The following is a 15,673-nucleotide window of genomic DNA, read 5'->3' as shown; positions in this document are numbered from 1 at the left end:
AAGTGCTAGTGCTCTGAACAGTTTAACATACATTCAGTGTTTAATGCCGGTCTGCAGGTGCATAGAATCAGCTTTGTGGGTCTCCTAGTGTCGAACTGGGTAAACTCAGGACCAGGAGCTACCAGGAGGCAGAAGTGATCTGTGTGGACAGAACAGGGCCCACACCTAGTGATTTCCTGCTGTTTGGTATTTTCCCCACCATATATAAACTATCCAGGCTTTCTGGAGAAGCTCCACAGATCTCTCCCTTTCTTTATTCTTTCCTTCCTTCCTTCTTTCCTTTTCTTTCTTTCTTTCTTTCTTTCTTTTTCTTTCAATTGTGGTAAAATCTACATAATATAAAATTTACCATCTTAACTACTTCTTTTTCATGGAGCACAACGTGGGGCTTGAACTCAAGACCCTGAAATCAAGACCTGAGCTGAAATCAAGAGTCTGATGCTTAACTGACTGAGCCCCCCCAGGCACCCCCACAACAAATCTTGATATTGTGCTTATCTTACTTAGTCCAGAACTGACCCTTCATTTATTAATATGTTGGATGTTAGGAAACAGGTTTTTATTCTTAATTCTAGTGATGGATATTAGAAAGTTGCTACTGCCTGGGGATGTTAAAGGTGTCTGATGTGTGTGGACATCACCCCCACGCACATCTACCTGCCTTCTGTGAACACAGGATAAGTATCTGCGGGAGCCTTCAGCCCACACCTCTTACAGATGGGGCTGGCGACTTCCTATGTGCAGCCATCCCAAAGAAAAGGCACAGAATGTTGCCTTGGCAAAGTTGCCCAAGTGAATTCTTTGTAGAATTGGAATATATAGGTTGGAATTCCTATGCATTGGTAAGCCTTAGCTAGCTCATGCTATGGTTACAAACAATTTCCTGACTTTCAGCGGCTTATGGTGATCAAGGCTTGTGGTATATTGGCTGTAGGTCGACTGAGGTTCTGCTCTTCCTTCCACAAGAAGTCCTCTCTGGGATAGACTGGTCTCAAGGCAGATGGCAAAGAATGATGGTGGAACCAAGGGAAGGATCTTAAAACCTCTACTTCGAAGCAACACATATTGCTTCGACTCACCTTTCATTGGCCAAAACAAACCATATATGTCCAAGCCTGAGCTTGCTGGGCCAGTAGTAGGGAACAGAGACAAAAATGCAACCTGTCAATCCTACAAGGTCAGAGAATGAACTTGCAGAACTGGCCGCATGAAATATGTTGTGCCTTCTTTGCTAATAACTGTTTACCCAGTAAATATCTGTATCTTTCTTTCTTTCTTTCTTTCTTTCTTTCTTTCTTTCTTTCTTTCTTTCTTTCTTTCTTTGACAGAGAGAGAGACAGCGAGAGAGGGAACACAAGCGAGGGGAGTGAGGGAGGGAGAAGCAGACTTCCTGCTGAGCAGGGAGCCCGATCCGGGGCTCGATCCCAGGACCCTGGGATCATGACTTGAGCTGAAGGCAGATGCTTAACGACTGAGCCACCAAGCGCCCCAATATCTGTATCTTTCATCCTAACTTTGTAGTGAGGCTGTGTGTTTGGGGGCAGGAGTGTTGGGAGGTGAGGTGGGGTGGGGGTAGGGTAGTGGGCGTTGGGGTGGGGAGTCTGGCTTACCTTGACCTTGTGTAATTTCTTTACAGCTGCCGTTTCCTGGCAAAAAGCAGCTCAGTCGCGCACAACCAAACCAGCTCAGGTCAGACCCTTTCCCAGGTTCCCTGACGGAGGCCAGTGGCTCCACAAATGTGCCCAATATGAATCTCATCCTTCCAGCCTTTTCAAAATTTGGCTTCTGTGCTTTTCCCCAATCTCTCTTCTGCATCATCAAATTCTTCCTTTTTACTGAATCATTCCCATCAGCACATAAGCATGCAGAATTTTCTCATCTTAAAAACAAAAACATGGACCTTGCAGGCATGATGCGAAGTGAAATAAGTCAGACAGAGAAAGACAAATGCTGTAGGATCTCACTTATATGTGGAATAAAAAAAAAAAAAAAAAAAAAAAACTGAACTCATAGATACAGAGAACAGATTGGTGGTTGCCCAAGGCAGAGGGTGGCGGTGGGCGAAATGGGTGAAGGGGGTCAAAAGGTACAAACTTCTGGTACTGAGACAGATCAATCCTGGGGATGTAAAGTATGGCATAATGACTATGGTTAACAATACCGTGTTGTATATTTGAAGGTTGCTAAGAGGGTAGATCTTAAAAGCTCTTAACGTGAGAAAATAAATTTGTAACTATGTGTGGTGATGGAGGTTAACGAGATTTATTGTGGTGATCATTTTGCAATATATACATGTATCAAATCATTTTGTTGTCCACCTTAAACTAATATAATGTTCTATGTCAACTATATTTCAATTAACAAATAAGCGAAAACCAAACTCTTTTAAGCCCTCAGGCCCTATGGTCACTGCCTTACGTCTGCTTCTTTTTCCAGAAGAGCATTTTCAAAAAATTGTCTACACTTACTCTTTCTACTCTTTCAGCATTGAGTCATTCACTAACGAACTCAATCTGCCTTCACCTCCACAAGGGCACATAGCCCACGTTTGCTGAGATCACCAGGGACCTCTATGTTCTAAGTCCGGTAGACGGTTTTCAGTCCTCCCAGTCCTCTTCACAGCACTCAATGCAAAGGCCCACAGGGCTCATGGAAGCACTCTCTTCTCCATGCTTCCATGACAAGACCCTCTCCTGATTTTCCCTTATCTTTCTAGACACCCTCTTCAGAAGGAAGCCCTGACATCTTTTCTGAGCTCCACACGTTTATGTCCCACTGATCACTTGACCTGCTCACTGGGACCCAACAAAGTCATGTCAAATTTCGTAGGTCCAAATCTGAGTCCTTGACCTCCCCTCCAAAACTTGTTTTCTGCCTTTCTTCCTCATGCCAGTACATGGGACTTCCATATGCCCAGATGCATGCTCCAAAAATGCTATAATTATTATGGACACTTGCTTCTCTCCCCCATTTCTCTCATAGCTCATTTCCAAGCCCAAAAGTTTCTACCTACAAACCTTTTCTTGACTCTGTCTCTCTCTCTGTGTACCACATAATCTGGGCTGCCATCTTCTTGTGCCTACAGAATTACAACAGTCTTCTCAAAAAAGCCTTGCTTCACCATTAGTGAAAGAGGATTTTGAAAACCCCAAGAGATCTGTTTTGGCCAGAATTTGAAGAGCTTACAATGTCACTATTTGGAATTTGTGATTTGAAGGAAGAAAGGATTAAACACTGTTGTGCTTTACTCGATAATTCCTAGTTAAGTTCCTATAAAACATTTTGAATACACAAACACACACAAAGACGCGTAAACACAGCTGTGCATTAAAGGTGTAGTTTTCATTGGACCAACTCTTTAAGAGGGGTATTCTGGGTGTGCTGCACTGAAGAGAGAGGAAGTAGTTCTGGGGTTTCCCAGGTGATCTGGGGGGCCCACTCCCACCCCAGCAGGTGTCTTGGGATTCTGGCTCTGGTATCCCCCAGGACCCAAGACAAACTAGAGAGTGGAGCTCTCTTCATCCACCATCTGCCAGGTAATTCTCAAACAAAACCCAGAGTACCCTCAGCAATGACGATGAAGTGTACGCAGATTTATTTTCTTCCTGCATAAATGACTGCAATTTATTTATTTATTTATTTATTTATTTTTAAGATATTTTTTATTTGTTTATTTGACAGAGAGATAGAGAGCACAAGTAGGCAGAGTGGCAGGCAGAGGGAAAGGGAGAAGCAGGCTCTCCGCTGAGCAGGGAGCCCGATGCGGGGCTCGATCCCAGGACCCTGGGATTATGACCCGAGCCGAAGGCAGCTGCTTAACCAACTGAGCCACCCAGGCACCCCTATTTATTTATTTTAAAGATTTATTTATTTGACAGAGAGAGACACAGCGAGAGAGGGAACACAAGCAGGGGGAGTGGGAGAGGGAGAAGCAGGCTTCCTGCTGAGCAGGGAGCCCTGATGTGGGGCTCGATCCCAGGATGCTGGGATCATGACCTGAGCTGAAGGCAGATGCTTAATGACTGAGCCACCAAGGCGCCCCAAATGACTGCAATTTAATACTACTTTTCTATTGCCTTCACCAGACAGACAAGACCATGTCCAGCAGTCTAGTTGGCACTGTGGTATTTACAATTGAGTAAATTAAGCATCTTGACATATAAAAATTGTTTTTTATTTTTTTATTTTATTTTTGAAGAAATTTAAACCACACAAATGAAACCATAGCTTTCATTCAAAATGACATATCAAAACATCAACCAAATGATAGCTAGGATTAGTTTTTCTAGTGAGTCCCTATTTGTATTACAGCCTATGATACTGTTCAATTGTTAATGGAAATGAAAATAATTAAAAATTAATTTTAAAATATGAAAGGGATCTATAAATGATCCAAGCTGTGAAGCCAATTGCTTTTTTGCTTTTATCCACATATATAAAGAAAAGAAGAAAGAAAAAGCCTTGTCATGCTGAGTATGACTCATGAACTTCCTTTTCTTTCTCCTTTTCCTTCCTCTTCTTCAAAGTAAATAAATCATTACACTGATAACCTGAAACAACCCCCCTCAAGCACCTCCCTATTCTCTTTAATATGTGTTAATCAATGGTATTTTGGGGAGAGGAGAGCACAGCCCAGTCTCGGCAATCACGGGCACTTTCTGGGGCATGCGCACTTCGTCTGGGCATTACCTGCTCCGGCAGGATTGCTGACAGATGGAGAGAGAACAGAGAAGAGGGGAACCATTTCAGGGGCTTTATGAACTAGCCATGGGTAGGTCAGTTCAACAGTTCAAGGGATTACGCTTGCAATTTCCCCTTTCTACAAAATGAGAAATATTAGAGATAACGGAGTTAAGAGTCCTTTGTGGAGCAGAATCAGACAGACCTGTAAGTACAGAGAACAAACTGATGGTTGTTAGAGGGGAATGGGTCGGGGAATGGACAAAATGGGAGAAGCGGAGTGGGAGATACAAGTCATGGGAGCAAAAGGAATATCGCCAATGAGACTGTAATGGTGTTATATGGCAACAGATGGTAGCTACACTTGTGGTGAGCACGGCATAAGGTATAGTTTTATTTTTATTTAATTAATTAACGTATAGTGCATTATAGTTTCAGAGGTAGAGTTCAGTGATTCATCAGTTGCATAGAACACCCAGTGCTCATTCCATCACGCGCCCTCCTTAATGCCCATCACCCAGTTACCCCATCCCCAACTCCCCTCCCCCCCAGCAACTTTCCTAGAGTTAAGAGTCTCTTATGGTTTATCTACCTCTCTGATTTCATGTAGAGAACATGAATCCCAATGTTGTATACAAATGAAACTAATGTAACATCATGTGTCAACTATATTCAAATTTAAAAAAATTTTAAATGACTGTTAAAAAAAACTTTTTTGTGTATGCAAAGTCTCATCGGTGTTTCCTTCTTTTTTTTTTTAGTAACCCCCAATGTGGGGTTTAAACTCACAACCCCAAGATCAAGCATGGCATGCTCTACCCACTGAGCCAGCCAGATGCCCCACCCGCAGGTCCTCTTATTTTCTCAATAAGAAAACTAAAGTGTCTGGGTGGCTCAGTCAGTTAAGCGTCTGCCTTCGGCTCAAGTCATGAGCCCAGGGTCCTGGGATCTGGTCCTACATCGGGCTCCCTGCTCAGCGGGGAGTCTGCTTCTCCTTCTGCCTCTGCTGCTCCCTCTGCTAATGCTCTCTCTCTTTCTCTCTCTCAAATAAATAAATAAAATCTTAAAAAAGGAAAGAAAAAAGAAAACTAAAGTGCCTATGGCCTCAGGGCTAGAGAGGTGGCAGGACCCGGGTTGGAAAGTAAGCTCTTTGATCCCAAAGTCTGCATTTTTCACCTCTGCTCTCTACACTGCCTCCATGTTCTCAGCCCTTCATTCACTTCCTCAGCGTCACCATCCTGTCGGTGCCCCTTTTCAGGGTCCCCACCCCTCCCTCGTACCTTTCTGCCGCCAACCCAAGCTTGCAGAACAGCCACACTCAGCGGCCGCGGTCGTGTCTTACTGGTGCATGCTGCCACCTCGTGGCCAAACAGGGCAACTGTGCGGATCAACGGTGCATCTCTTTGGGATGCTTAGTGCTTTATTTTGGGGTAACAACAGAGCTCTCTAGCCGTTTTTTTTCTTTTATTTAAAAAGATTAACATCAATAGGAATCTTCTTAAATAAATTTATGTTCCCGTTTTAATGGACTCATACAGGAGAAAGAAGACTTTCACATGGAAATAGAAAAGGTGGGCTCACAGGAGCCAGACCATGGCTAGAAGCATTTTATTACTCACATAATATTGATGCCTCTTTTCCTGGCATTAATCAAGGACACAGAAGTACAATCATGCATGAGGTATTGTGATAGTAGCACTTTTCAGAAGAATATAGCATTGTGAGAATAGACTTCCCTGCGTATGTATATTCCCAATTTTAATAAACGTCAAACCTAAGACTGTAGGATCGAAACCCAGTTACATACGTGCTCATCCTTACTTGCACATCTGATAGTGTTCCGTGACTTTTCTGTGGACGTCATAGCTGAATCCCCTGCCTGGGGAGATGATTTCAGGTCAGTATGAAGGTGCTTTGTTCTCTCCCAACCTCTGGTGATTGTGAATGCTGGGAATGTCTTTGATAGAGACCAAAGCTGTCTGTCAAATACTGTAATGTGTGTTTGCTGTATTACTGTGTAATAGTCACTTCTGCTATAGAAGACAAGACAAATAGGCAAGATGGACAAAATTCCTAAGCGGAACGTATGGCTAGTACATAAGAAAGTCACTCATAAAATATAAACAAAACTAATAGGATATTTTGAACATAGCTAGTAAGTAAGTTGGCAATCTGAAAGCTAGGCTGAAGATAAGTAGAATAAAAAGAATCTATAACAGTGCAAACAATATTCATCATAGATAGAAAGAAAAATCGAGTTAGCATGCTTACTGTAAGCTCTCACAGCTGTGTCATGTTCACACCCACCACACACTGGTGCCGCCCAGTATCGTCCCATTCTGGCCCGATATGTGCCCCGCGCAAGCAAAGGGAGACGAAGTGCAGTGCTAACTGGCAAGCTCTGGCTGCGGCCAGGTGTGCCTGCCCCTGTGTCTCTGGTCCAGCAGGTGGTGTATTGGTCCCTTGCACCTGCTGTCTGTTGGGCCCCTTGCTCCAGCCGCAGCCCTAGTCCTTGCATCTCTGCTGCTAGGAGGCTGATGCAGGCCAGAGAGAGAGAGAGCACGCAAGAGCGAAGAGGAACTTTGCGTGATCTGGGATTCAGGCAGCGTGGTGCATATGTCCCCCTTACACCCTGTCCTAAGCCTGTTCACCTTTCTGTTTCCTGGGCCCTGGGGTAGCTCGCCTCCGAGGTGCTCTTTGAGGCTAACAGCACAGACAGGTAGTTACCTATACAACAGGATAGCTGTTGGAGCACCAGAATTTCTATGTATAACAATTTGTTGGAAAAAGAGGCCAGAGGACTGTTTTGAAGGTGCGTTTACTTGGCAGATGCACTTTTTATTCAGAGTGATGGCGGTACGTGGGGACAGCTTCAAGTCATCAGTTACTGAGCTTAAAAACATTTATCCCTGGGAGGGGCGCACCCAGACTTAAATCCCCATGAACCCACAGATGATAACAGGTCCCCTCCGGAGAGCAGCTTGGGGTTGGGGGGAAGAAGAAAAGGGAGTGGGAGGATGTTGATGATGGGAGAAGCCACGAAGGAGAAAGGGAAGGGTAAAGAAGAAAGCCCATCGTGAGGCTGGGAACCTGGCAAAGGCAAAAATCACAACCCAAATCACAACTTGAACTCCTGTGGGTCCTGCTACATGTCACCTGGCAAGTTTTAGAAAAGAAAATTATTCTGGGCCTCCCAGCTAGAAGTTTAAAAATCGACGTCTTCTCCCAGGTTACTAAAAAATGTGTTTCTCATCCCAAAGAGACACGGCCATCCCGTTTGGCACCCCTGCCGCACAGCACCTTCCCTAAGTTCCTGGGGGTGCATCTGTCCTCCCACCTGGACTCTGCTGCAGGCTGGAGGGCCGGCGGTTCTGTCTGCAGAAGTCACACACGTTTTCCTGCAAATGCAAGTTGACGCACCCGGGTGAGAAGTCCAGCACTTCGGGGCATCTGGCCGAATGGATAAACAAAATGGGTTATATCCAGACAATGGAATATTACTCAGCCTTAAAAAGGAAGGACACTCGGACAACTGCTACAACACGGATGAACCTTGGGGACGTTAGGCTCAGTGAAGTAAGCCAGTCCCACAAGGACAAATATGGTGCATTTTCTCTTCTGAGAGCTGACCAGAGCAGTCAAATTCGAGCCAGAAAGTAGAATGGTGTTTGCCAGGAGCTGGAGGTGGGCCACTTATTGTTTAGTGGGCAGAGTTTCAGTTTGGGAAGATTGATCAGTAATTGCTGATGGAAAAGTACTGAATGCCACAGAACAGGACATTCAAAAATGGCTACAATGGTACATTTTATGTTCACTTATATTTTACCACAATTTTCTTTAAAAGCTAAAAATACGTAAACTGGCCCTAGATCACACCTACTAGTAAGTGTGGGTCCAACCCAGTTCTGCCATCCCCAAAGCCCCTGCCCATTTCTTGCCATCACTGGACCGTGCTCCTTACACTTACCGCCCCGTGTGGGGGCCATAACAGAAGCAGACGTTGACCGAGGTGTACCTGTCATTCCCCCTCTTCACCTCAGTGTCCCCGAAACTCTCGCTCATAGGGCGTTGCTGCCCATGGCTTGATGATGGGACCAACATCAAATACCAACCCATCTCCATGTAATGTAAAATGATGTTTTTAGATTCTAGGGTGAGAGTTGATTCACTACAAAATAATCAAGAAAAGACAGTTCCAACACCAAATGATGATATGATTATGAAATTATCATTCAAAATCCTGTCTAGAATTTACTCAAATCCATATTAATTCAGAAAGGTGTGTGGAGAGAGGATGAGGTTTTGACAAGCAGTCCGGAGAGGAGGATTCATTTTTTGGAAGGAGATTTCCAGTGGTACGAAATATTGAACTAGCATAAACATTTGCTTTGAGGGATCTTTAATCTTCTGAAAGAAGCCAGAAAGTTTCTTAGGGGAAGTTAGGGACGTTTCCTGTGAGCTAGCAGGCCGACGCAATGCACACCATAACTCACATTGTTTCTCCCTCTGTACAAGGAGGTGTAGACACTACACACAGTTCTGGAGTAATCTCACCAGGCTTCACTGCTACTGGGATGAGTTGGGGGGGGTCAGCCCAAAGTAGTAAGGTCCAGTGATGTGCTAACCAATGAAGAAGGAAAGAGGTCTGGAAGGTGATTAAAAAAAAAAAATGGGGGGGCACCTGTGTGGCTCAATAGGTTGAGCATCCAACTCTTGGTTTTGGCTTAGGTCATGATCTTGGGGTAGTTAGATGGAGTCCCGGGCGTGCTCTATGCTCCCCATGGAGTCTGCTTGGGATTCTCTGCTTCTCCGTCTCCCTCTGCTCCTCCCCCTGCTTGCACGCTCGCTCTCTCTCTCTAAAATAAATAAATAAATAAATTTTTTTTAAGTTGATCCCAGACCCATATAGACAAACAGAGTCAGACACCGGGCCAGGTAACTGATACCCGCCAAGAAGAACAATTTGGAGATGGATTTGGAATCAGAAGGAAGGGCTAAATACAAACATGGTGGCCATCAGTGAGAGTCAGAGCAGAACAGTTCTCCGAACGGGGACAGCTGGAGCTCCCCTACTTGGCCTGTGTTAGCCACTCGCGATCTCGAGGTTCTGTTTGAGGCCCTCTCCTACATGAGTGTTCTATTTCACCGTAAAGAGAAGAAAAAGTGCACCGTATGTGCATAGGACTGGGGCCTGGCATGTTTGTGACTGTTCTGTGTAATCACTCCCGCTGTGGTCGATCTCCATCGTGTTGTAGTTCAGTTAGGAGCTAGAGAGGACGCTGGTTGCGGGCTCAAGGTTCTGCCTCCTCTGATGTTGCAGAGTGTCTGTCTCAATGCCTGGGTTGGGGACGGAACCCTATGAGTCGGTGCCGCTCTGGCCCCCACCCACCCTGCTGGGGACGCGCAGGGGGAATGTACCCAAAGGGTCTCCATGCTGTGCTTTCCGGGGCAGATTCGGGCAACATCGAACATCAAGAGAACCTGCGCAGCTCATGCTTGTCTGGACCTCATGAAGGCTCTTCCCTGACTTTATGGCCAACGAGAGTGCTTAGAACAACTCCTGATTTTGTTTATTTATTTACAGGTAGAAAGGCCTGAGTCTTTCCATCCTGGGTAAAGGCCAGATCAAGCAGTTTGGGTCACTACTCATGGTGGCAGCTGGCCAACTTGAAAGTAGGAAGAACTGGGCAAAGCCCTTGGCTATTCGGAGAATTCGGTTCGGATCTATAAATCTGGCTCTTTCTGTGTGTGCATCAGACTTATCAAATAAAGTGAAAATAATTCAATAACACTCTTTTTTATATACCACCACAATCCTAGATCAGGTTGCTTTGTTAATTTATCCCAGCACTGATTTGCTTTAGCAGATGTCCATTCAATTTCCCACCCAGAATGGGTCCATTATATTCACTTGAAAGCCACTTTAAATGAGGGTGGCAAAGTGAAAACACATTTGGCCAGACAATACATTTTATGATTTCCTGCAATAAAACTATAATCATGGCTTGTGATTATATTAGTATAGTATCAGAGAAATAGATATGGGACATCTGCCTCCTGAGTTTAGATAATTTTCAGTGACACAGAAAAGAAATGCAGTTATTGTTCATCACGAGTTTCACTAAGGGATTCGTAGGATCATGGAAAACACCTCTCTATCTCCCCATATCTGCCCAGTGTCAACATCTCACCATTTCTCAATCTGACTTCTTAACAATATCTGACGGGGGTCGTGTCTTGAACAAAGGGCTTAAGAGATTGATTTTTACCTAAGTCCAAGTAGAGAGTAATTTTTTCCAGGTAATTCAAGACCTAAAAATGAATGTATATGTCTAGAGGTCCACTTTCTTTCCATTTGCCTAGTCCCTTTTAACTTACCGATGCCTAAGAACACTAAAATTTTGTTGCACTATGATGTTGTGAAGAATTGATAAACTTACTCTAAAATGTATGTAGGAAAATAAAGGTCCACCTGAATCAAGGTTTATATAGTTTTGAGAGCTTTCCTGAAGAAATTAGGTATGACAGTGAATATTTTTAAAAATGGGAAAAGAGGGGCGCCTGGGTGGCTCAGTCATTGGGCGTCTGCCTTCAGCTCAGGTCATGATCTCAGGGTCCTGGGATCGAGCCCCGCATCGGGCTCCCTACTCCGCGGGAGGCCTGCTTCTAGCTCTCCCACTCCCCTGCTTGTGTTCTCTCTCTCGCTGTGTCTCTCTGTGAAATAAATAAATAAAATCTTAAAAAAAAAAATACCCTGTAGTTCCATCCATGTTGTTGCAAATGGCAAGATTTCATTTTTTAGGGCGCCTGGGTGGCTCAGTTGCTTAAGATTTCATTTTTTGATGGCTGCGTAAAATTCCATTGTGTGTGTGTGTGTGTGTGTGTGTGTGTGTGTGTGTGTATACCACATCTTTATCCATTCATCTGTCGATGGACATCTGGGCTCTTTCCATAGTTTGGCTATTGTGGACATTGCTGCTATAAATATTCGGGTGCAGGTGTCCCTTCGGATCCCTACATTTGTATCCTTGGGGTAAATACCCAGTAGTGCAATTGCTGGGTCGTAGGGTAGCTCTATTTTCAACTTTTTGAGGAACCTCCATACTGTCTTCCTGAGCGACTGCACCAGCTTGCATTCCCACCAACAGTGTAGGAGGGTTGCCCTTTCTCCGCATCCCCACCAACATCTGTCATTTCCTGACTTGTTAATTTTAGCCATTCCATCAACAACATCTTGCCTCCTTGGCTTTATATACTTATTTTTTTGGAACCATGGGAAATTAAGCTGCAGATGTCTGAACACTTCATTCCTAAATACTTCCATCCATCTAAGAACAAGGACATTTTTCTACGTGACCACATTGACACGGTCGCACCCAGGGCACCTACCATCGCTACATTAATGGTGTCTATACAGCCCATCTTTAGATTTCCTGGATTACCTTAATCATGTCATGTGCAGCTTTTTTAAAACAAAATCAATCTAATTCAAGATCTAGTCAAGGATTCACACCGTGTGTAATTTTCATGACTTCTTTTTTTTATGATTTCACTCATTTATTTGAGAGACAGAGAGCAGCGCACGAGAGTAGGGGAGGGGCAGGGGGAGGGGCAGAGGGAGAAGCACACTCCCCACTGAGCAGGGGGCCCTGAGATCACGACCTGAGCTGAAGTCAGATGCTTAACAGGCTGAGCCACCCAGGTGCCCCTAGTTCTCGTGACTCTTAAGCCTACTTTCACTCAGGCAGCCCTTCTGCCTCAGCCTCACGCAGACGTACGGGATGTTTGATCTGCTATAATTTAAAGCAATTTTATGTCTTCAGAAACCGAAGAGAAGCAATAGGTTCCACCTGAAGATTGAAAAATTTTAAGGTATGAGCCTGTGTATTTCATATCAAAGACTTTTTATAATATACAATTTACCATTCCTTAATAGAACTGATGTGCTCTAAAATGCTTTATTGAAGGTTAGCTTTTAGAAAAATTTTCCAAAAAATTCACCCCCCCCCAAAATATGATGTCTGGCTTTAATAAAATTTCGGTCAAAAACCATCATGTCTTTTTTGTCTTTTAAAAATTACATGTATATGCAAAGTCTTTCTGATAAAACAATAAAAATTATTTGCTATTAAAAAAAAAACAACAACAGAGAGCGAGGACTTTCCTACCAGATGTTAGGATATATCTAGAAGCGGAAGTCATAAAAACAGGGTAAGGCTGGCAGAAAAATACGCACATGGAGCAGTAAATTAGAATAGAGAAAGAGGCCCACATGCATACATGAGAACTTAATATGGGATGAAAGTCACAACAATAATGAGAAAAAGTGGGATTGTTTAGTAGGTAGTGTGGGGAAAACCGGCTCATTATATGGAAACAAATAAAACTGGATCCTTACCCTGAATCACACGACAACAGACTCCTGAAAAGTTTGACCTATATGTGAAAGGTGCATTTCCACAATTGTGTATTTGAAATGCATGTAGCCAGATGTGTTTTGGAATTCAAGCCTTTTCAGATTTAAGAGGGTAAAACGGCATATATACCATATATATTCCATAATACCCCCAGCTGGATCTAGTGTAGCATCCCACAATCAAACACTTCAGTATTTCTGTAGTAAATGATATAAAGACCAAAACAGATTCAGCTTGGTTCCAGGAGCATCTTGCCTCCAAATATGTTTGGAGGCTGTGCTAAGTATCGAAGTCCAGTTTTTTTCCTTCTCTATGTTGCTCTCTGCGTGGGAAGCAGCCTCTTTGGCTCCCTTGCCCTCTGGCACAAAGAAGATGAGGAGGTTGGTGGCTCGTCCCAGCGGGGTTTCCCTGGCTGGCTCTGGCTGCGGCCCCTCACGGCCTTCTCCACAACACCCTGTCACCAGGCTCTGGGAACCATGCCCTTCCCCTCACCTCTTCTTGACATGGAAAATCTGTGTCCAAAGATGGCCAAATGAGCCAGCGAGAGAGTCCCAGTCCTTGCCCCGGGGCTCTTCCGGGTTCTTCTCCCTGCTCTGCTTCCTGCGCGCACCAATCCGGGTCCTTCTCTCTGTCCCGCTTTGCGCATGCGCCGAAAGTGCCAAGTATGCGGAAGTAGAAGTGTATAAATTGCCCCTTTTGTGCTCGGGGCTCAGACCTTTGGAGATCGCTGTCTTTTGAGCCTGTCGGCGTTAACCTCCAAGATCTCCGAGTGCTGCTTGGTTCTTCCGTCCGGCGATCCAGTCCAGGGTCCGTAACATTCTGACTTTGGGGTGATGGCCCTCAGGCTGGTACTAGCCCATGGCGCTGTACTATCCCGCTTGGACTCTCTACACCAAGGGTTCTCGTCTGGGAACAGTGTGGCGATGTCCGGGGACAATTTGGGTTGTCATGACTGTTGGGGGGGAGGGCATGCTGCAGAGAGCAGGGCTGCCGATAAACGGCCTACAATGCACAGGACAGGCCCTCACAATGTAGAACTATCTGGCCTAGAATGTCAATAGCGCTGAGGTTGAGAACCCCTGTTCTGCACTTTCGATAAAGTCCCTTATCAAAGTCTCCTCAGCTTACCCATGTGAGTGACCCGTCTGTTTCTAGCTGACAGATACGGTGAAAGTCTGGATTATTGGATTTCAGAATTGTGAACTAGAGATCATGGAGTGTAAAAGAAGACACAGGAAAACCTCCTGCTTTCCTAGGGCAATGCAGGACTCCTTAAGCAGAACTTGGAAAGCACAGAACACAGAGGAACATGAGCACATTGAAACTGTGAGGCTGTCGGTCTCACGAATGGATGCCAGGTTGGGAGAAGAGATAGGAAATGTCTAAAACTGGTAAGGCGTGACTTTTTTTTTTTTTTTTACTATTAACGTATAATGTATTATTTGTTTCAGGGATTCGGGTCTGTGATTCATTAGTCTTACACAATTCACAGCACTCACCATAGCACATACCCTCCCCAATGTCCATCCCCCAGCCACCCCATCCCTCCCACCCCTTTCCACTCCAGCAACCCTCAGTTTGTTTCCTGAGATTAAGAGTCTCTTATGGTTTGAAGGGGCCACTCTTTTTTTTTTTTAAAAGATTTTATTTATTTGAGAGAGAGAATGAGAGAGAGAGAGCACATGAGAGGGGGGAGGGTCAGAGGGAGAAACAGACTCCCTGCTGAGCAGGGAGCCCGATGCGGGACTCGATCCTGGGTCTCCAAGATCATGACCTGAGCCAAAGGCAGTCGCTTAACCAACTGAGCCACCCAGGCACCCTTTTTTTTTTTTTTTTTTTTTTTGACAGAGAGACAGCAAGAGAGGGAACACAAGCAGCGGGGAGTGGGAGAGGGAGAAGTAGGCCTCCCGCGGAGCAGGGAGCCCGATGCAGGGCTCGATCCCAGCTGGGATCATGACCTGAGCCAAAGGCAGACGCTTAACGACTGAGCCACCCAGGCGCCCCTGAAGGGGCCACTCTTGAGAGTATACAAGGAATGCCTGCAAATCAAGAGGAATCCTACAGGAAAAATGGGCAAAGTCAGAAGAGGAAAAGCAAAACAAAACAACAACAACAAAATTTAAAAGCAGGCAAGAGATGCTCAAATTCAAGTTTCCAAATGAATTCAAGTTTCCAAATGAATGCAAATTAAACCACTGGTATCATTTTACACCCACTCATCTGACAAAAATGTGGACGTTGCATAATGCTAAGTGTTGGCAGGGATGTAGGGACACATAGAAAAAAAAAAAAAAGAACAAATTAAGCAAGAGAGCAGCTTCATACAGGATGTTACCCTGTGAAGGTGGTGTAGGACTAGCCCATACCTTCTGCACCTAACATCAGAAATAAAAGCTAGACAAGAAAACACACACACACACAAGATGAAGGAAGGAGCGACAGAGAAGGGGAAGAAGGAAGGAAGGAGAGAAAGAACGCATACATCTTAGCTAGGAAGAGCAAGGTCCTAACACTTCCTGGGAGGCAGAAACCTGGTGCGGTTGGACCGAGGGACCGCGCAGGGAACGCGGGCGCCT

This window comes from Halichoerus grypus, chromosome 4 (genome assembly GCF_964656455.1).
Source record: "Halichoerus grypus chromosome 4, mHalGry1.hap1.1, whole genome shotgun sequence".
Taxonomy (NCBI): Eukaryota; Metazoa; Chordata; class Mammalia; order Carnivora; family Phocidae; genus Halichoerus; species Halichoerus grypus.
This window is presented reverse-complemented; position numbering follows the sequence as displayed.